Raw genomic sequence first — 21,749 nt, 5'->3', positions numbered from 1 at the left:
GCGAATAGTAAGAACACACACGAGTGACACTGACACAAAACCCCACACATACACTAAGTGGAAGAATAGAAGCACTGCCACCCGACCCCACCCCACTCACCGACCCCCTCTTCCCCCCCTTTTCTTCCTAACCTAACACTAATGTCTGACAACAAATGAAACTGATCTGTAGAAAACACAACTTGAAAAAAGAGACTATTAAAGAAATCTTTAATAGTTTTTTTAAAAAACGAAACAAAACTGGAGAGTGTTGTAGTACAGCGCACTTGACCATCCAACCTGTGCTAATGGTAAAAGAATAACTTGGGTGGGGGAGCGTTACTCCTGCAAGCTCATCCACCCAGGTATTTTTAATGCAAGCCAGAGTTCGCATCCTCCTCAAGGACAAAGTCCTGGAAAAAAATCAGTTTTTCACACAGACATAGCATTCAGCTAAAGCACCACCAGATTTGATTTGATTTCTTTTTGGCAGAGCAGCCAGGTTTGCTTTGGCTGGGAGGAAGAACGTGAAGGGGGAGCACAATGTACAGTCCCATCTTCATTAACCCCTTAGGGTGCCAGTCCATGAAACTTGGTTGTATTATTATTATTAATAGTTATTCAGATATACTACTAGTTCTGGCTACAGTATATTGTCAAACAAATAATCATTCTTATATGAACACAAACTGTAAAGCATTTAATAAATTCTTAACACGAAACAAACCACAGGTGTGTAGTACCTTGGAAAATTATACTTAGGGCACATCATCCAAATTCAGTAATCATAATTGAAATCAAAATCAGAATCATAAACGCCAACATGTCACTTGTATTTGAGTACAGTGGTGCCCCGCAAGACGAATGCCTCGCAAGACGGAAAACTCGCTAGACGAAAGAGTTTTCCGTTTTGGAGGTGCTTCGCAAAACAAATCTCCTATGGACTTGCTTCGCAAGACGACAATGTCTTGCGAGTTCCTGCTGGTTTTTTTTTCTTTCCACCCCTTTTTCTAAGCCGCTAAGCCGCTTATCAGCTGATCCGATCAGCAGATAAGCCGCTAATAGCGCTAATCCGCTAATCTGTCAATGGGCTTGGTTCGCAAGACGAAAAAACCACTAGACGAAGAGAATCACAGAACGGATTCTTTTCGTCTTGCGTGGCACCACTGTAAATAGCACATGTATGACTTGGCTTCTTGAAAATGAAATCTGTAGACTATGTCAAGAAAGGAAAGCCAAATAGCTCAATATCTGCTTTGGTTCACCTTTCCTTAAATCAAGGGTGTACAACATGTGGCCCTCCAGATGTTGAGAACTCTAGCTCCCATCTTCCTTGACCATTGGCCAGCCTGGATGGGGCTGATGGGAGTTGGAGTCCAACAACGTCTGCAAGGCACCAGATTGGCTGTCCCTGCCTTAAGATGTCAGCCAATTTGCAAAGCCAGGTAAATCAGGATGGTGAAGCCAAGAATCTGGCTAAAGGTCTCACTTCCTCAAGGAGTAACAAATGTTTGAGATACTGCGGAAGGGCAATTCATTGGATTAAAAATTAAAAATAGGACCTGTGACAATAAAAGGGAAAATTAAAAACAAGGGATAAATCTGCCTTTTGGAATTCTTTGCAGCAGGAGGTATTGTTACCAAAAGCAAATAGGGCAAGAATAAAATTATTCATTTATTCATATAATTAATATCCTGTCTCTCATAAAAGAGCAGCAAACATCTCTGTGATAAAAATGCATTTTAATAAAATAATACTTAAAACATTTTAAAACTGTTTAAAACATTTTAAAACAAATATAATAAATGAATAAGTTATAATGCGAAAACAATGCGAAAATTAAAGCCAGAGCACTATTGGGGGGGGGGGGAGAGAATGGAGGCACCTCATTCCCATGTTTGACAATATATTATCAGGCTGGTACGTTAAGACATTCAATGACATGGTTCACTCTAGACAAAGTGACTAGATTGGAGGAACAGGATCTATCCACACCATAAATATATCCTTTGGTATTAGACCACAGGAGATGTTAGGGCATGGGGTATTTATAAATGTAAATTAAGCCTTGGTGTCTCACCTTGCACAGCAATTTATTATAACAAAGAATGTGAAGAAAAGCAATTCTTGGGGAACATACAAATCTGGAAAGCCCAAAGTCTGAGATCAGAAATTTACTGGGGAACGGTCTAATTGGAACGGTCTAATAAGGAGTTACCGGTAGATTGCTACTGAAACAATCCCCTTCTTTCAGTACCTACAAATTCTACATTTAGACAGCCCTATTGTTCTTTTCAGTGGCTTGGTTGAGCAACAATGTTAAAAGGTGGCTCAGGGAATTAAACTGAATGCTATAACCCTAAGGAAATGCCATCAACACACAGTCTTACCACCCCCTTGTTAAGATTTTGTTGGTGTTAATGGTGATGTTTAAAGTCATAGCATCCAATCTTATTTAAGCACCCTGGCAAATATTATTTTAAACGGATGACTTGGTTTTTGTGTATGTCAGATTGGAAGTAAAAATTGTCCTCAGGGCCAGCCCCAGATGTAGATCCCAACCCAGAAGCACTTGCAGAAGAGGAGTGTGTCATGCCTGTCCCTCTCCAGCGCATGCCTGCAACGCTGCCCCCTGAGAACCCCAGCTCAGCAGCCCTAGCAGAGTCACCGTCTCGCCTGCTCCATCAACAGCAATGCCTGGGAAAGCAGGTGGGCTCCTTCCACAAAGGCAGAGCTAGTCACTGAGGCAGAGCGGCAGCTGCTGAAAAAGAATGTTTTGGGCTCTGCTCTTATCAAGTCTAGCTGAGCGCTGCATGGAGCTGTCCAGGCTGCTACTGAAGCCTGCCTTTTCCTCTGCACTCATGAGGCTGTGGCTCAAAACATAACACCAGGTGTCTTCCTCTCCGGAGCAAGTATCTCCCTCATAAGATTCAGAGATTATGTGTACCTAGAGTCAAGTGGCCCATGCTGAGCCCTTGCTGGTCAGGTACAAACTAAACAGAGTAGAACAGCTGTTCCCAGTCCCCTCTTTTCTGAGCAAACTGACATCATCATCATCCTTCATCCAATGATCCCAGGGCAGTTCAACTATGATATGTAATATGCAATGAAGGTGCTAGGAGAGTCTCTTGTGGGAGAGTATCCCTCAAATGGGGAGCCACTGCAGAAAAGGCCTGTTGTCGTGTTGCCAAGGCATCATGGCACGGACACACTGAAAACCAACCCCACACCATTAGGGTTATTGTGATAAAGCGCAAGACTATTATGGTATGCAGCAGCCCTCCTGATGAGATGGTATCTGCAAAAGGCCATCAGCTGGGTATATAAAGGATGGCACAATCTTTCAGGTGTCTTGGTCTTGAGCTGTTTAGGGCTTTATACCCCAAAGCCAGCACATTGGACATAGTCAATGCAGTTCTTTCAACAGTGGGGTAATGTGTTGGCGATACCCTGCCCCAATGAGCAGCCACATTTTGCACCCTCTGCAGTTTCTGGATGGACCTCAGGCGAGTCCTACAGAGTGCACTGCTGTAATCCAGCCTGGAGCTTAAATCTCATGGACAACAGTAGACAGGCAACTTCTGGGGAGGAAATGGCAGACTGGACATTGACTGCTGGTGCTCTTGCCAGCAGAAATAATTATGCAGTGACGAGAGGTTATCAAGACATCTTAATTGCCATTTAATTGTGATTTAAGAGAGGACAAAGGGTAAAGCCTCACATGCTCAGAAGGCATTCATCATCACACCAGGGGAACAAACCTGTGGGGTTGGGGAACTGTCTAGAGCTAGGAAAAATCTTCAGCTTGCACGCTACATAATTGCATAATTGGGTGATAAAAGAACATTACATAACAGCCTGGAAGATGTATCAAAAAGCTTAAATTGATTGCTTACCTTGAAAAATGTTTAATAGCTCTGAGGTTGCTTATAACCTTTACTTTATGTTGTTTGCAATTCTCCATCTCTGTTTGTGCTGAGTTGACTGAAAGCGAAAGCTGAATTTTATCTATGTCATACGTTCTGGAAAGTGGAGAGAGCCAGTCAATCATGGCAATATGGAATGCTTAACTGATTCTTGATCTTTTACAATGACCGTTCAAAGAACAGCTAGCAGAGCTAAGAGATTAATTGTGTGGAATGTCCAGGCAGAATGGACTACATATAAAGCAGATGAAAAAATGTAGAGAAACTGCAGAAGAAGACTTGGAATTACTTTTACCTAAACACAAAGAAACATCAGGTGGCAAATGGGAGACAGCTTTACAGCGGTCTAAAGGTGTGAAAGCAAGCAAAGGAAGCTGATGTAACATCAGAAGAGATAAATGAAATTATGACCAAATTATGATGACTACAGAGGGTAGAGAGTGAAATGAATATCCAAGCAGAAAAAGCCTCTCCTGGGGAAAAGGCGGGAAAATAACTTTTTTCTTAACTGGAACAAATCATAACTGACTGGAAACAAGGATGAAATATGATTTAATGAAGATGTAACAGGCAAATAAGTACTGACTATTGTATTATTAAGATATGTTGGAATTCTAGAGGAGAAACCCATCACCGCGAAACAGAGAAAGGCCATTTTGACACCTGAAGATGATAATAATTGAAGAGCTCTTTTGGACTTTTTGCATGGAAAAGGGTGAATTTGAGATGCCTAGAACATTGAGAAAAGGCCATCTAGAAGAATGAGAAAAAGCTGGACAGCAATACAGCTGAAAATTATCCTAGAGTGCATACTCTAAATATTTTGAATAATTGTTACATACATAATTGGCAGACAGAGAATCGAAAGACTCTCTTTTCCCCCTCCTTCTTATCTTGCTTTTTCTCTGATTTTAAACCCTTGATAGCTCTCTCTTCATTCTATTTACATGTATGTTTTGCTCTTTGAAGATTGATATTTGGGTTAAATGAAGCTGCATACAGAGAGGATATGGATCGAAGAGGAAGGGACCTGCCTGAGAGGTTTCTTCAGGTGTGGGGCTGACAGAAGAGGGGGAAGCTCCCAGGTGAGAGATGGGAGGGTGCACTCTTCTGTATGTGGAATAAGGCTCAACATATCATTGTGATAGAGGGCTTGGTATTCAATATACATATAGGGTTTCTCCCTCTTATTCATAGTCTTATTTTTCTCTTCTCCCTGTTTTGTTTTTATTCTTCTTCTTTAGTTTGCTTTGGTTTTTATTGTATCTTTTGTTGAAAACTCTCAATAAAGTTTAGTATAAAAAAGCAACAGTGGTCAGGCAATGCTAGGCCAGAAATGGCTATACTGTAGTTCTTACCAGCCAAAACTGCTATAAGGCGTTTCATACAGCCAATGAGGTCACCTGAACCTTGTTTGTTTGTTTAATTATATTATATATTAAATTTGTATACCGCCCTGTATCCATAGAGCAGTTCACAACATAAGATTACAGTACACAAAACACATAAGAACAAAAACAAACCAATAATCCCCGATCTAGCACCCCAACTACAAAGCTGCTCTTTCAGGAAGAGTAAAACCCCGTCCAAAGCAAGCAACTGATGAATTGCCCAGATTCAGACCCCCCCAAGGCCTTGCCAGGATTCAGGGTCAGCCCACCCCCATGTGCCAGCACGGCTCTATTTCAGGGTGAGGGGATTATAACTAAGCAGAATCATAGAGTGAGATTCTTATATGTATAATTTGATTGTGTGGGAAAAAGTACACAAACTACTCCATTCATATCTTGTAAAATGGCTCTGAAAATGGCAGCACTCATGTTAAGTTCTGGGAAAGGAACAATTTCTCCATTATTTTTCTCTGCTCCAAAAGGTTCCCTGTGACTATGCAAGATGATGCAGCTTCATGGAGATGTGCTGGGCGCCCCTGAGTCCTTGCAGCTAAAAATAGCAAAAGCCAGCCTGCCTTAGTTTCTATAGAGACAACCCGCTGTCACGCTCAGAGTTGGGTTAGCCCATCAGTCAGAGCATCTCATGCGGCCACCACAATGAAGGGCCGTTGCCCAGACCGTTTGTAGGGTGGAAGCCGGCTGCAGCTCAAAGGCTCGCTGAGCCCTTCGTTAATGAGGGCTTTGGACTAATTTCCTAATAAAATGAACACTGTTGCTTTTGTTCGTCACAACAGGAGAGCCTGTGCACTGTTAATTGTGTGTGTGCGGAAGGGGGAAGGGACACGGCCAGAGAAATCTGGAAAGATGAAAAAGGTTAAAATTACCATACTGTTTTGCTGTGTGCTTCAGTGGCAGATGGGCAGAAGTTGCACATCTTGCGGCTGCCTTGGTGCAGGTGCTTCTGCTGCTGAGGAATCGCAGAGGCCGGCAGAAAGACAAGCGGAGCTGATGCTGTGGGAGGAGGAGAAGAGGCTAAACAGAAGGAAGGATGAACAAGGAATTTGCAGGAAAATAAGCAAATGTGCAGCAGCCGCCACTGAGCACTCGGTAGCCACTGCAGTGAATCATTGATAGATGGATTTCATAAAATTTATATACCACTTGGTGGTAGAAAAAAAACTCAATGCAGCTTACAAAAAAGATAAAACAATTTTAAAAATCCACTAAAAATTTCCAACCGTAATTTAAAACATACAGGAATTTAAAACCACAATAGAATAGATTAACATTAAAACTCATACAAACTTTCTAGACTTGTCTAAATATAACATGACATATTAAAGAACTATCATTGCTATGGATGCATACACAGAGCACCAAACACTGGACAAATCTAAACACATCCTACCATTGTTTTTGAAAGTTGATGAGTTTTGGGTGTGGGCAGGATTTTCAGAAGGAAGCACCAACTCAGTGAGTTGACCAAGGTGAATGTCTTTCCATTTGGCCTGATGGTTTGAATGTTCTCTCCATTAGCTCGTAGTAACTGTCCGCACAGATGTGGAGGTGTATGTCCACAGATGTTTCAAAAGTGACCTTTCAAGCACTGCCCACTTTCCATAGGACTAAAGACCCTTCCACTCCTATTGCCCTTTGCAGGGGCATGTGGCATGGAAAGGCATACAGGGGCGAGATATGGCTTTCTGTTTTATACAGTGTGGCACCAGTGTTTGTGAGAAGTCCCAGTACAGTGATGCTTCACAAACAAAAGACGGTTTGTTGTGGTCCCTCTTCAGGGCCAATCAAAACAAGTGTGGAAATAAAGCAGGCTAAGATCTATAGTATGGGGACACACCATGGCCCCCACAGCTGCACAGCGGCCTGCTATGGTCTTCCCTGATGCACACGGGGTCTGCTTCCCCTGCTCAAATCAGTTAGCAAGTAAATTACTATACAAAGAGAGAGAGAGAGGTTTGCTGGAGAAATGACTTTAGAGAGCAGGCATACACCAGAGAGGATGTATGTACAATGATCAATACTAAAAGTAGAATGTGTGCGCCTGAATTGTGATCTACCACAGTTGCATTTAATATCTCGCTTCCATTAGCGTGCTACTTGACCTTCAGTCCCATGGTGAAGGAAAACACTATCCGCCCCCCCTCTCCAAACACACATTCCGCGCTGTCCTGATTCAGGCTTCTTTGTCTTGCCACTGAGGTCATGGGGTCCTTCATTAGGCAAACAGGCTATCCTTTCAAACCAGAATTTGGTTCTTCTCTTAGTCTTTCTCCTGAATAAAAAGCAGCAGCAATATTGCTGCTGGCATGAAAACAATTTGACAGAGCCCAACCTATTTGCTTTCTGTCTCCCTCGGTATAATTTTCAGGAGCAACTTAAAAACATTCCTGTTTGCCCAGACATTTGATGGCTGAAAAATACTGTTTCTCACAACTTTCTAGAGGGTGTGTTCCTAGTGTTGGGTAAACTGGGACAAATGAGGGGTGCTGCTGGCTTACCCCCCATCTCGCTGCCCTGCAGTCTCCTTACCTGAGCTGAGGTGGCGTTGAGGACAGCCAAACTGTGGTTGGTCCCGGGGGTCATGCTGAGGCAGTCGGCTCTGGGGTAACTCAGGCCCTGGGGCTGTCACAACATATCAAACGCATGTGGCAGGCCACACGATGGACCTTGTTTTCTCAACTGGGCAGGAAGAGGGTGAGCTGAAAGTGGGGGATACTGACAACAGTCTTTTGTCATGTTCAGATCACTTCCCGTTGTGGTTGAGGTTCTTAGCACATTTCCCTCTCTACAGAATGGTTGGCCCTCAGAGGTTAATGGAGCAATTGCCAGCCAGTTGCCAGTCTCTTTCCCTTGGTCAAGGTTCTCAAGTGAGTGACTGGCAGGGTGTGGGGGGGGGGGAGGCAGGAGGCCAGGAGAGTGACTAGCAATTTATGGGGTTTGACGCTGTCCACCGGGGGAGCAGGGAGAGTCAGGGCAGTCCAAGATGGAGGAATGCATGCCAGGTGGCCGAGGAAGAGGCTGTGGCTGTTTATTAAATTTGTATGTCACCCTTCAGATCTCAGGGCAGTTCACAACATAGAATTACAGTTCATCCCACAGATGAGTCAGTGGACTCCCCACTCCCCGCCCTACTGTCTTCTAGAACCAGCAGGAGCTTCGTTCTATTGTTTTATCACTTTGGTGCTTGCTGCCCTGGGCTCCTTTGGGACAAAGGGCAGGATGGAAATTTAATAAATCCACAAATCAATAGGAGGGCAGCAATCTGCAAGCTCTCCTGGCTCACTCAACTAGTTCCCTCTTAGAGCAGGTTGTGTTTTCCAACCTTTATGTTAGCTGAGGTTTGATGTTGGAAGGAGAAATAGAAATGAAGCTTAACGTGCACAATAGCCCACATTTTGTGCTCTGCATTGGCTTCTTGGCAGCTGTTGTGGCTGTTAGCGAGCAGCAGATTCTGCCTTAGCAGGAGGGTTGGGAGACAAACTGTGGCCGTGATGGCAGAAAGTGGCCTCATCAAACTCCACAAGTCCTAGACATATGGCTCCATGTTGGCAAATAATAAAAGCCCTGTGCTAATACATTTTGTAGCTTTCAAAACACAGAAGCCTGATTTGTCTTTACAGCGGGGCATGGCCTCATGCTAAGTATGTTTGTGAGATAAATATTTGCTCACACAAAGTTGGTGTGCTGTTATTCTGTAACGCAGGCTCCTGCTGCCCCTGGGATCAATGCCCCTGATTATGATGGCGCCTTGTCCTTTGCAGCACCTGCCTCCTGTTTATACATAAGGAACTCGAAGACAGGAAGTTCTTGAGGGAGTTGGGGGCTTCCCTCTCTCAAAAACTGCAAGTCCTACTGTAGTTTTACTGTGCAAGCACATTCTCTGCTCCAAGGAAGGAGCTGGGCCAGCAACTGGCTGCTCAGAATGTGCTTGTTCTGCTCAAACACTGGTCTTGATCAGCTCAAGCAATTTGCACGAGATCTGGACAATAGTTACCTATGGAACAAGTTCCCATAAAAATCTTCAGTGGCAATTTTGCCTCATTTTGTTCCTTAGGGTGATGGGATTGCAGCCTGAGCAGGGACCACCTGGCTCTCTGCGGCCTGGTAAAGTCTGCCTTTCCCTCCACCCCAAATCTCAAACAGCTTATAGCTTCTTTTTCTTCACTGGCATCATATATGGTTTCCAAAAATCTTAGAAACTTAGCTAATAAAATAAGGAAAGACAAATGAAGGACAAATTTGAAGGAAACATGACGAAGGCAATGTTTCAACTGCGTTCTACCTTGCCAGTGGAAATGATAGTCTGGGGTGCCCACTTGCATTCAAATTTCCTCTCCACCTGCAGTTTAAAAGCAGGAAGCTTGGCAAGGCAACATTCCTAGAGATGCTGTTCAGACAGTGCAAAGAAGACTGCAGGATGCTTGTCTTGATTGAGACAGTGACATTTTCCAGGACAACGAACGGGACACCACATGGAGATGACGCACAGACAGTGCAGCTATTCCCAGCAGGTGCAGACACATCTATGCAGATGTAATGCATTGCATCTGATTCCTGCATTTTCAATAAATCAAATTGTTTTAATTACTATTGCTTCAAAGCTTGGCCTGCCTTTTTAGTTTAAATACATCTGTTTTCTGTAGCCTGGTTCTGAAGCTACCGCTGCCTGAAAACCTGCCATGATGGATCATTCAGAAGCAGCAGTCTGGCAAGCCAAGACGCAGCAGCGCTCACAGTCATTCTTGCCTGTCCTTGGAAGGGCATTGGCAAGGAGAAGGACGGACAGGGAGCAGCAGGGAGAAGGAATACGATTCATACAGAACAGCGTCTAGCCTAAAGTGCCCTTCTGGAGTCTACCCTTCATTGCTGCGCTGCAAGAAAACGCAACGTGTGTGCACTGAGCTTTATTTCAAATGAAGTTAAAAAGTAGTCATTTCTGTTATATAAAGACATAGTACAGAGATTAATCTAACACCACAAAAGCTTTCATTTCCTTCTGTGAAAGGTAGAGGGAAGAATTCTGCTTCTCAGGGGCACTGGGCTGTATGGGGTGTTATAGGAGGGGTAGTACCTCTGGTGAGGGATACATTGTGCTCCTTCTGCAGTTGTTTGACCACCTTTGGTCCCCACCCTGCACTCAGCTCTCACCTGTGGCTCCTAGAAGCTGTCTATATGCAACAGGAAACAGCTTATACTGGCTGGCTAAACTAGGTGAGGGGAGCCCATGGGTCTCACACCCTTGATAAGATAGAGACATCCCCAGCATGTGAAGACAGGCTCCAGTGGATTGAGCGGACGAGACCAAGAGTGGGTCCAATGGTCAAGAAGGCAGTTTCTGCACATGCTATGGAGGGAGGTGAGAGCAGATGGGGCTCATCTACTTCGGAAGGTACCGTAGTCCATCTAGGAGAAGGAAAACTCTGATCCTAACCCTCTGCTGCCATGTGGGATATCTTCAGGAGAAGAAAAGGCGAAGGAATAAACCCTACAAAAATATGGAGTGGAGTCCCAAAGTCTGTAGGGTGGCACCTTGTATCCCTCCTTCCCACAACTCCTGCAGCCAAGCCGGTGCTGAACATGTTATTCTGCTTTCCTTTGGACCACATCAGTGAGGCGGGGGGTCTTGTCATGGGCAGCCCAGGATCTCTAGACACACAGCCCAAGCTTGTGCCCCAGGAGGTCACTTCAGTGCTGCTGACACAGCAGTTTGACTTCATCCACTGAGACATTCTCCTTTTTTTCTTGAGACAGACAGATGCCAACAACAACACCAACAATACCCCAGCACTTCTACTTGCTTGGAAAAGTGGGGTGAAATATTGCATTACTCTGCATGTGTGTTTCTCCACTGTTTATATTTGTGATCATGTCATGAATCTGACACTTGTTGATGAAAGGCACATGACAAACCTGAAGCAGACATTTCTTGAGAGTGGGAAGTACAGTAAGTCACCCAGAAGATTCTCTCTTCAAACTAACACATCCTGCCTAACAGATATTTTTGCTGTTCATGGATCCACTTATGAATAACTGGCAGACGTCAGGTCTGGTGTATAGTCACATCATGGGCACAGGGCTTTGCAGTCTCTTTACATTGCTTCCATGGGACAACGGAGTCATATCCTATTTCCATCCATCTCTGGTTTAGAAGGGAGACCACAGACAGACGACATAGGACATGACAGATTTGCTCGGATCTGTGGTCCATCTACTCCCTATCTCATTACCAGTCATAAGACTCTCAAGGATTCTGCCACTTGGGATGTGCATTGCCAAAGAACCAGTCAGCACTTGCAGCACAATGTGGTTACTGAAGAGCAGTAGTGCATTGGCACACAACCAACCTTAAACACAGCATTTGATTTCAAATAAAGGAGCCCAGAAATATACCCTTGAAGGAGGACATAACCCCTAAAAGTCTTTATGGCGATTCCTATTGGTACCACCTTGCTTAAGGTAAAAACTATACTTTAAAGGTGAACACAGTGCACTAATGCATGCTGCCAAAACTGCAGGTGCCCCTTCCCATCCCTGCTGCTGCTGCAGTGCCACAAAGTTACCTTCACATTTGAGAAAGCAAGGAAATGAGTGTAGCAAGTCCATTTACCTTTGCTGGGTGCATGCAGCCAGGGTTGACTAAATCAGCTAGCTACAATAATATAGGCTGCAAATCAGTCCATTATACTGGAACCAGGGCCAGCCCAATACATTTTGGCACCTGAGGGAAACCACAAAATCCTGTCAGCATCTAACTCCTCTGCTCGGAGACTCTCACTGACTGCTGATTTGCTACCAGGCCAGTTCAAGGAGTTACAATTAGAGCAGAAAGCCCTTGACAACTTGGGACCAGTTTCCCTGGGAAATTGCCTTACCGCCCATGTACCCATCCGCTGCTTCGGTCAGTGGAACCAGAAGTGCCACAGGTGCCGTATAAGACCCCCTCTGCACCTGTGGAGGATTCCTTAGCCTGACAGCGAACCTGTGCTTTGGAACTTCCTGTCTACTGACACCAGGCAGGCGCCTGTACTATTTTCTGCCCCTGCTAAAAATTTTGTGGACACATACTTTTTATTTTTATTATTACTTTTAAGATCAGTTCCACCTTTTGTCCAAAAAGTTCAAGGAGGCGTTGGTGGATCTCCTTCTCCCCTTTTCACAAGAACTCTGTAAGGATAGACTGAGAGTGACTGGCCAAGGTCACCCAGGGAGTTTCATGGTTGAGTGGTGAGTGGTACCCTGGTTTTCCAGGTTCTACTCTATGTAGTAGCCACACATCACTTTCCACATTCTAGAAAAAAAGATGGAGAAGTAAATAAGCTGGGGGGAAGGAAATAATCTTTCCTCAAAGGTCTGCAAATTTAGGTGGGCCCTTGTTAACTGTCCTGCGTGGCAACTTCTGTGCATTACTCAGAAGTAAGCCCCACTGAATTCCAGGAGCTAAGCCAAGGTTTAACTTAGTGAGTCATCTGAACCCAGGCTTCTGTTTATACTCTTTCCAGACTAACAATGAGCTGTAACCAAAAACAAACCTGAGGTCAATTTCAAACCCAGGAATCAAAGTTTCTGCTTACTCCTCTTTAACATCATCATCATCATCATCATCATAAATATACCCTGTAGATCTGGTTGGAAAAACTTAAGAAAACTTAAGATGTCTATAGAAAACTTAAGATGTCTATAGAAAACTTAAGATGTCTATAAATATTCATATGGCATTCACTGTGATTCATCAGAAAACATTTTATTGCTTCACTGAAGTGGAATGAGGCAGCTCAATTCTTAATATGCAGACGGATGAGGCTCTTAAATTATATCCTTAAACAGCAACAAAGTCTAGTTACAGAGTGAATGGCCAAAGAAATATTCTGCAAGACTAGATAGATAATCCAAGGGGTAAAAAGAAAGTTCTACCAGCAGTACTGGGGTCAAACACATTTGCCAGGATCCAAAGAGATATTTCAAAGTCTATAAAGATAGTCCCATATTATTTTTAAAATAATGTTTCTTCTCACTGAACATTGCAAAGGCAGGCTACTTCACAATCCTCTTTGCTCTGCTTCACAATTGGCTTGAATTGTGACCTGCAAGGATTCTGTTGAAGAAACATTTGCCAAAAGTGGCCCCCTGCCATGTAACTAGTTGTGCAGCGCTTTGGATCCTGGCCATTAGCTGAAAGTAAATTATATTGATTTAATGTGTTTAGAATAAGAGAGCCTCTTGGGCATATTTAAAACCACATTAAGTACATGAAGCAAATAAACAACATTATTTGTCAGTCAACAAAAATACTAACATTGACAATGAGTGAATAGGTATATTTATTTGGAATTATATATCATCATAGCTCTAACAGGAGGACAGATTACACAAACATTTACAGTTGCATATTGAAAAGCAGGACCAATCAAGGAGAGATGGATATTCCTCCCATCATGATCCCAATCTTACCTGCCTTTGGAGACAAGAAATTATAAATTATCTACTATTTCCAGAGAATGGAGTCTTACAGAAGCAAAGCATAGTGAATGGCATTATTTTAAGTGCCTGCAAAAGCTGAAAGTAATAAGAAACAGCTGGAATAAAAGAGAAGTCCGAAGCTGTCATTTTGTGCACACATTCCTGTCAGCAGGATTCTCCTTCAACAGCCGGGCACGATACCCAGCAGAAAAGTACCACTTTCACTTTTAAAATTGAAATCAACTTGGTAGTTTCAGTAAGCTTCAATTAAACAAGTTTTAAGTCTGAAAGAATGAACTAACTTTGCAAATAACAATTTAAAAGTACTTTGTTAGGAACCTGGATAAAAACGCTTTTCTCATATGGGAGGCTTCAGCCCTGAGACCAGGTCTAATGTAAACTGAGTACCAATAAGAATGCTGTAGCCTAAGAGAAGGTCACCGAAGATAGGAGCTTAGAGACAGAGCACGCTATCTAAATTGAAGTTAATGTTGTGAATTACAAAAGCACTATTCAGACATGTGAAAGTGCATTGGGGAGGAGTGGGATCAGAGAGAAAGCCCTCCCCTCTACATTTATTTTTTCACAGCTCCAGTTTGCAAACTGTAATGACAGGATTCAGCACTTGTAGGCCTTCTATTATGAATTGAGATAAGCCAGCAATCTGTCCAAATCCAAGACCAACTTCTGACTCCTAACATGGGATCCGTTTTAACTTTTTGTTTATACTTAATAATGCTAATAATGCACATTGTTAATCCTAAAAAGGTATTTCAGTGCAATAAAGTGTCACATTGCTATTAAATCAAAACTAGTGTCTGTCTTTCCTTTTGCTCTCTCTCTCTCTCTTGCTCTCTCTCTCTTTTTCATTGCCTCCTGGTGCCTTTTTCTCCCTGTCCTGTTACCTAGTTCATCTTTCACAATTTTCTCTCTCACGAATTCCTCTACTCACAGCTTCTTCTATCTTCTCACTTACTCTACCTCCCTGTCTTCTCCCCGTCTACTTCCTTCTGCCGTTGACTTTCCTATAGGCATTCCATCACACTTCCACAAAGCAAATAGAAACAGTTTAGAGTCCCTCTCCACTAAAATCTTCTCCCACCACAGCTGGTGCAAAATGCAATGGCCAGAGTCTGCACCAGAACAAGACACTTTGAGCAGATAACACCAGAGCCGTGGCTGGGTGATCTTGCGCCCCTGGCAGAACCGTCAAGATTGTTTCCCCCAGCCACAAACTGGCTCTTCTTTCCGCCTCCCCTCCAAACCCCCCCCATTCAATTCACCCTCTATTTAAAACCATTTCTTATGAGGCAATAATCAATATTTATGGACATATTTTTAGCCGATTTTGTGCCCCCCATTGCCTGCGTCCCTGGTGGGGGCCCACCTCACCCCCCTAGCTACGGCCCTGTATGACACTAACCCTGTCACTGGCTGCCCATTAGTTTTTGGGCCCAATTCAAAGTGCTGGTGTTGACCTCTAAAGCCTTACTCGGCTCAGGACCTCAATACCTTAAGGGCTGCTTAACTGACCAGGACCCTGCACTTGTCACTGGGGTCCCTTCTCTATGCCCCCCTCCCAGAGAGGTTCGGAGGGTGACAAGAAGAGAACAGGCCTTTTCTGAACTCCCCAGAGAGGTTTTCCTGGCACCATCGTGACATGTCTTTAGGCGCCAGGCAAAAACATTCATCTTTACCCAGGCCTATGGCTATTAAATAATCAATGGCCTGTGAAAGCGTGGGGGAGAAGACTGGTATTACGATGACTATTTCATTATTAGGCTGCCAGTGTGCTTTTTATTATGTTTTTATCATCGATGTTTCGTCATGTGTTTCTAATGATGTACACCTCCCTGGGATCTTTGGATACAGGACGGTATATAAATTGAAAACTACTACTACTATAGTCATATACACAGCATTTCCCCCTTGTATCTCACCAGAACGCATGAGCTTGGATGCAGAGCCTTTGTGGGGCTGGCTGGGGGGTGGTGCATGGGGTCTGGGATGTGAAGTGGCAACACTGCGTGTCTAGGTTAAGCTGTGGAAAGCAAAGCAGTGGCAGGACAACGTGAGGCACGAGAAACTTGCTAGCTATAAAGCAAGATGCCTACTATATGGATGCCCCTTTTTGGTCCCGCAGAGAACTTTTCCCCTGGTCCAGTGCTATTGCAGGTTGCATGCAGTGGGGTGAGGATGTGATGTCCTCACTCGCTTCGACTCCCACATTCTGCAGCAGCGCATTCTTTAGCATATGTGCCACCAGGGTGCAAAGATCCGCCCAGCACCCCCAAATTTAATTTAGCCCCCAAATTAATCGTTATTATGCTTATGTCTGACACCATGCTTATGCCTTATCTCTTGTTTATGAGAGGGAGGGAAAGGAAACAAACTTTTTTATTTGCTCATTTATTTACAATACACTTATACTTAAGTATACAACAATACCACACTTAAACTTATAAGTATTGTTTAGGCACCTACTTAGGAGAAACATCAGTTGTGTCAAAGGTGCTGCTCACCCTGCTGCCGCATAGCAGTGTAGCTAAATACAATACGTAACAAATTTTGATGTAAGAGTTAATTTCGTGTGCACGGCGCTATTGAGAATGACAAGCACTGTCGTTGAGTCTGACAAGCGCCGCAAGTGTGAATGACAAGAGCCGCTGCTGGTGCGGCGCATCTTTGTTAAATGAGTGCACAAAGTCGAAAGTCTTTTAGTGAAACAGTAGGTATACACTTTGGTAATACCTAGGTATATATGTATTTTGTTTTTCTAGCTTGATGAAAATTATTTATTATTTCATAACAGGTAGATAGTTAAGAGCTTAGGTGGCGCTCCCCAGAATTCAGCGCCCGGGTGCCCCGCACCTCTTCCACCCCAGGTAAAGACGACCCTGTTCTGCAGGCACTGGGCTCCTGCCACCACTTCCTGGGCTCCCTGGCACTGCCATGCTGAGCAACCGAGAAGCCCTGCTGCAGCATCTGTTTCCAACATGCTTCTGCTTCTGGGAGAAGGGTAGAAAGCCATGGAAACAGAGAGTGAATAGAGCCCCTTTATTATACAGAGCTCTCTTGGTAGATATAAAGCTATAGAAAGGTGGAGAATATGGTCAGCCAGAAACATGCATCTAATTGAAAAAGGGTTGTGCCTTTCTCTGGGCACATTGCAACCTTTGTGGATAAAACAAGTGTTTCATCAGAAGATTGTGTCCCATCCCAGATGTCAAATGGAGGGTCCCTTTGGTGTGGGCAACCTTAGCTGGAGTCCAAACTGTTGGCAACAGCTTTGCCCAAAGCTGGTGGCCTCGTGACCCAACGGTCTCTGATATAAATCAAGGGACAGTTGACTTAAATTTGACAAAGCAAGAATGCACACAGAAGTTCTCTTAATAGTAAAGGCATAACTGCTTTGTATCAACCTGGGCTTGCACTTTGCGCAAGAGCACAAGAAGCACATTGCTAAAGTCCAGTAGCTTTATTTGCAAGAGCCTCGTCAACTAGCAGGCACCAGTGCTGCATGGTGCAGCATAATTTATCATCTCCCCACTCCTGATACAAATGATATACAGAGATTGCAACTGTGCTAAAGTTACATGAAGAGAACTTTTAAAATAAGGTTGTCTACAACTGCTTGCCCCCCCCCACTGGATCAGAGGTGTGGAACCAAGCTTCTTCTGCCTAATTTTATGCTGATAGGGGAAGCCTGGAGAGAAAGTTTAGGAAGGCAGGATGAAAAAGAAACGGGGGTGGGGGCAGTCAAGACAGACAGAATGGTGGAAAGCAGGGAAGCCCTCTCAAGTCCATCACATCTGACCTCTGGCAAGAGCAATCTGTTCCTCTCCAGGCAGAGAAAAGAGATGGCCTGGCGTTTATAGGAACATTTCATGGGGGGTGGGGGTGGAATAGCTTTAGGTTGTGGGTAAATAGCTAAATAAAAAAATAAATGTAACTTATTGATTAGTGTCAAAAGGATGTTAAAGGATATGTTGACAGTTCAAAGGGGAGTCAGGAGAAAACTTGCTTCACCAGCAGATCAGTAAGCAATTAGGAAATAATCTTTGGTGCTCTGAGGTATACAAAAGTTAACCGTGGAAAAGAATGTACATATATGTTTGCTGCAAATAGTGAGATGATGCAACATTAGCTATGGGAGCGATCTGTCCAAATGTAACACTTTTAGGTCATTTTCAGTAGGGAAGATTTAAGAATGGGTTTTATCTCGCCCCCCCCCCCAATGGCTTAAAATAGTGATTCACTTGGGTTGCACACCCTGTTTGATGCATTTGTTGTGGAGAACTGGTGCATCTGGGACTCGCTGGCTTTGCCTCTTGGCGGTTTGAGAAGCATCCCTGACCTTTGCGGGTGTCCACACACTTCCACGTCGCGCTCCTGGGATCGCGGGGGGACTAAGAGACGGCCGGAGGCGGATCCCTGCGGGATCATCCTCGATTACAGGGAGCAGGGGACTCTTCTGAGGCGAGCCAGAGCAGCGGCTGCCCCCTCCCCCCTCCCACGGGGCCTCCCGCTTTTCCCGCCCACGGAGAGCCTCGCGCGCGGGGTCCAGAGGGGGGGAGGGGGAGGGAGGCAAAGAGCAGAGGACGCGCACCCCCCCAGCCACGCATGCGCGCCTCAGCCGCGCCTGCTGGGCGGTCCTTTCCCCTGGGCTCCGCCCCTCGCTCCTCCCGCGCGACACAGGGCCGCCCGTCGCAGCGTCGTCCCGCGGGGCTGGCGCCGGGCGCGGCCACGGAAAGAGCGAGCGAGGAGCGAGAGCGCGCCCGCCCTCGGCTGACTGACTGACTGACTGACTGACTGGGCCGGCGCGGCGGCGAGGGGCAGAGGCGGGAGGCTGCGCGGATCCGGCGGCGGCGGCGGGGAAGCGTCTTGGTGGTCGCCTCCGCCGGGCGCCCTGCGAGGTAGGCCACCTCTCCTCCCGCCTCTGCCGGGCCTCGTCCCAGGCCGAGGGGGAGCCGCGCGGCGGAGGCAGGTGCAGCGCCTGAGGGAGCGGGGTCGCCAGGGAGCCTCCTCCGCCTCCTCCTCCGCCTCTTCTGCTGCTGTCCAAGGTCCGCCGCGCGTCTCCCGGGCGCGCCGTCCTCCGGCGGGGAGGCAGCCAGGCGAAGGCTGGGGCGGCAAAGCCCCTCGCCCGCCCCGCTGGCCGGGCCTGCGCGGCGCTCGCTCTTCCTCCACGCGCCGAGGAAGCGGCCGCGTCCACACGTGACGGCGGCCGGGGAGGACTCAGGCGGAGGAGGAGAAGCAGCAGCAGCAGGGAAGGATGGAGGGGCCGCTTTTAATCGCCCAAGCTACCCGGGGGTCCCTGCAAGCAGAAAGCCAGCACCTCAGGGGAAGGCGCGAGGGGGGCGCGGGGAGAGTCGGACGGGCCTCGTTGGCCTTTTCCACTCGGAGCGTCTCCGGTTTGACTCCGGAGCGTCTCCTTGGGACCCCCCGGGAGGCAGCTGGCTCTTTGCTTCTGCGCACCTGCTCTCCTTCTTCCCTACCTGTTTACACGGGGATCCTTTTCTCCTCCCTAGTGAACATGTAAGAAGCTGAATCGCAGCTGATTCTAGAAATCTATACAGAATAGCTGATTCAAGTTGGGCGCTCGGTGACTATTGCTTTAGTCAGCAGCATGTTTGCAATATGGATTATAAAAGAGTAACAGTTGGTCAGATTAAATGTCTTGGTTCAGCTGCGAAAAAGATCAAAATGAGCTTAAAGTATTCAGTGTTAAAATTACTTTAACTTTGTTTAAAATAGGATTAAAATAGAAACATGGGTTTAGTTCACTTTCCTGAGGATAGATTCAGATAAACTCTACAGTGCACCTACTACTGATGCCAATAAATATTTTGCTTTGAGGAAAGAGAGTTACAAATAGGGAGAATTCCCCTGCTTTCCATAGAAAACGTGAGTGCCTGTAAATACAGTGAGACGGTTACAGATAGAAAAAACCTTCTCAAAACATTATGGCCTTTATTAAGAGTGATTCCGGCTTTCGCATTAGCAGAAACAAGGACTCTTAATGTATACACAAAAAGCAACAAGAGAGGGGCAACTACAGCTACAGCTCAGAAATTGGGAAATACGAATTATGAATTGAAATACATGTATTTTGTAGAAATTCTCATAGGGCATTTCTTTGCTTGTTTTCTTGAGGAATAGTAGGACAACAGGAATGTATTTATGTGTTTCTGTTTATTATGAAATAAGTAAATCCAAGGGTTAAAGATTTTGGGGATACTGGTAGAGTGCAAAATTAATATAAATGTCTTGTTTATTTATTTATTTATAATATTTATATTCCACCCTTCTTTGTGCCATTCAGGGTGACTAAAAACAAATAATAAAATTTAATAAAAGCCAACAACAAGCTGGGGACAATGACTGTTTCTTTAGTCAGCAGCATGTATGGGATGCTTATATTAGAGTTTTTCTGAGTCTGTAATTGTTTTGAAATATTTCAGGGTAACAGAATACTTTCAGTTCTTTGAAGCTCAGAACGACACAAAGTGTCATAATTTTAAATGTGAGATGAATGCTACTTGGGTGTGAGAACGAGAAACTGTATTTTTGAATGCTCAGTGAGGTCAAAATGTAACTGAAGTTGGGATGTTGAAAATATTACTCTGGCAATCCATTTGTATTTAGAATCTCTTACTTTCCAATAATTTCCTTGATTTTCAGGTAGATCTAAGTTAAGCAACCTTTCTTTGTTTAATGATCTCTGTGTCACTTACTCTGTGTTGCTCTCCATTCTCCATGTTTCTTCATCCATACAGTAGCCCTCTAGTCTAAAATAGATCACTTTAATTCCCATTTTACACTTGTGAATCTAAGGGTGCAAAGTAATTACTTGGTTATGGTCAAGTAATGAATTGTTGTTTTTGTTGCTGTTTTTTCAAATTACAAACACAATCATTTTACTTTTATATCACATTCTCAATAATTTTCCAAATTTGTTTATGTTGTTTTAATTATACATCATTTTAGTATTTCAATTAAAAGAAAAATGACTCATAAATAATAATCCATGGTTCAGTGCTGCATTTACTGAGTCAGGCCAGTTCTAAGGAGAAGTTGGTTATAGGAGCCAGTGTCGTGATATGTTGCAGGCAAAGCCTGGCAAGAGATGAGGTGGGGAGAGGGAGTTTGAATCCTGGGACGATGGAGGCCCTTTGGGTGGGTGGTTCCCATGTCTGGGAAATTGGCAAATTGCCTGTTCTGGATGGGAGCTGCACTCTTTCTGAAGGAGCAATCTCTTCAGAGCAGTCTGTGTAATTTGGGTGTACTCTGGGATACATCTTTGTCACCAGCGGCCTCTGTAGCTACATGTGCCTTTTAGCAGTTTCATCTGGTTCGCCAACTACATCCATTCCTGGGCAGGGATAACCTGACCACTGTTCCATTCACTTTGGGGATGGATTACTACAATGCACTCTATGTGGGGCTACCCTTGGGTCTGGTTAGGAAGCAACAACTTGTGCAGAATGCTGTGACAAGAATACTGATGGGAGTTTCTGGTTGAGAATATAAGACACCATTATTAAAACAGCTACACTGGCTGCCTATCCGCTGCTGAGCCAGGTTCACCATTATTTTATTGATTTTCAAAGCCCTAAGCAACTTTGATCCAGGATACATCAAGGTTCACCTGAACCCTTCTATTCTAGCTCGAACACCGAGATTATCTGCTGGAGTATATTTGTGCGTTCTTTGAGTTTGTGAGGCTGATATGACAACAGTGAAAAACTAAACCTTTAATGTAATAGGTCCACTCCTGTGGAGCACCCTGCCAATAGAGATTTAGCGGGAGCCTTTCTGCATTGCAGGTGGTTGGACTAGATGACCCTTGGGGACCCTTCCAACTCTACAGTTCTATGATTCTGTACCAACTTCTAAGCGCCTGCTAAAACCCTTCCTATTCCACCAGGCCTATGCAGGCAATTAAGAGTACACCCCCCGCTGTGGTCTATTGATCTT

At 44.8% G+C, this 21,749-nt stretch overlaps 1 protein-coding gene and 2 long non-coding RNA genes across 7 annotated transcripts in view; 2 read left to right on the top strand and 1 right to left on the bottom strand.

Annotated features, from left to right (window-relative positions):
• The first annotated feature begins 187 nt into the window (after nucleotides 1-187).
• Nucleotides 188-1,753, top strand: LOC308582240. Its single transcript, XR_014005568.1, has 2 exons — nucleotides 188-827; nucleotides 1,156-1,753. It is a non-coding gene; the product is annotated as an uncharacterized lncRNA (long non-coding RNA).
• An 11,282-nt stretch (nucleotides 1,754-13,035) lies between these two features.
• Nucleotides 13,036-17,985, bottom strand: LOC308582289. Its single transcript, XR_014005604.1, has 2 exons — nucleotides 15,713-17,985; nucleotides 13,036-13,484 (listed from the first exon to the last, which is right to left on the bottom strand). It is a non-coding gene; the product is annotated as an uncharacterized lncRNA (long non-coding RNA).
• Nucleotides 17,986-18,535: 550 nt separating this feature from the next.
• Nucleotides 18,536-21,749, top strand: part of ADARB1 (adenosine deaminase RNA specific B1) — a 62,619-nt gene continuing 59,405 nt past the window's right edge. For 2 of the 5 annotated variants that reach the window (XM_081167682.1, XM_081167679.1), the window contains exon 1: nucleotides 18,537-18,688. The gene's annotated coding sequence lies outside the window, so the exon portion shown is untranslated. Of the gene's footprint in view, nucleotides 18,689-19,283; nucleotides 19,308-21,749 lie in introns of those variants that run through there. The other 3 variants (XR_014001623.1, XM_081167681.1, XM_081167680.1) reach the window with 3 other exon arrangements.

Source organism: Podarcis bocagei (genome assembly GCF_964188305.1).
Source record: "Podarcis bocagei genome assembly, chromosome: 1".
NCBI classification, from domain to species: domain Eukaryota; kingdom Metazoa; phylum Chordata; class Lepidosauria; order Squamata; family Lacertidae; genus Podarcis; species Podarcis bocagei.
This window is presented reverse-complemented; position numbering and strand designations above follow the sequence as displayed.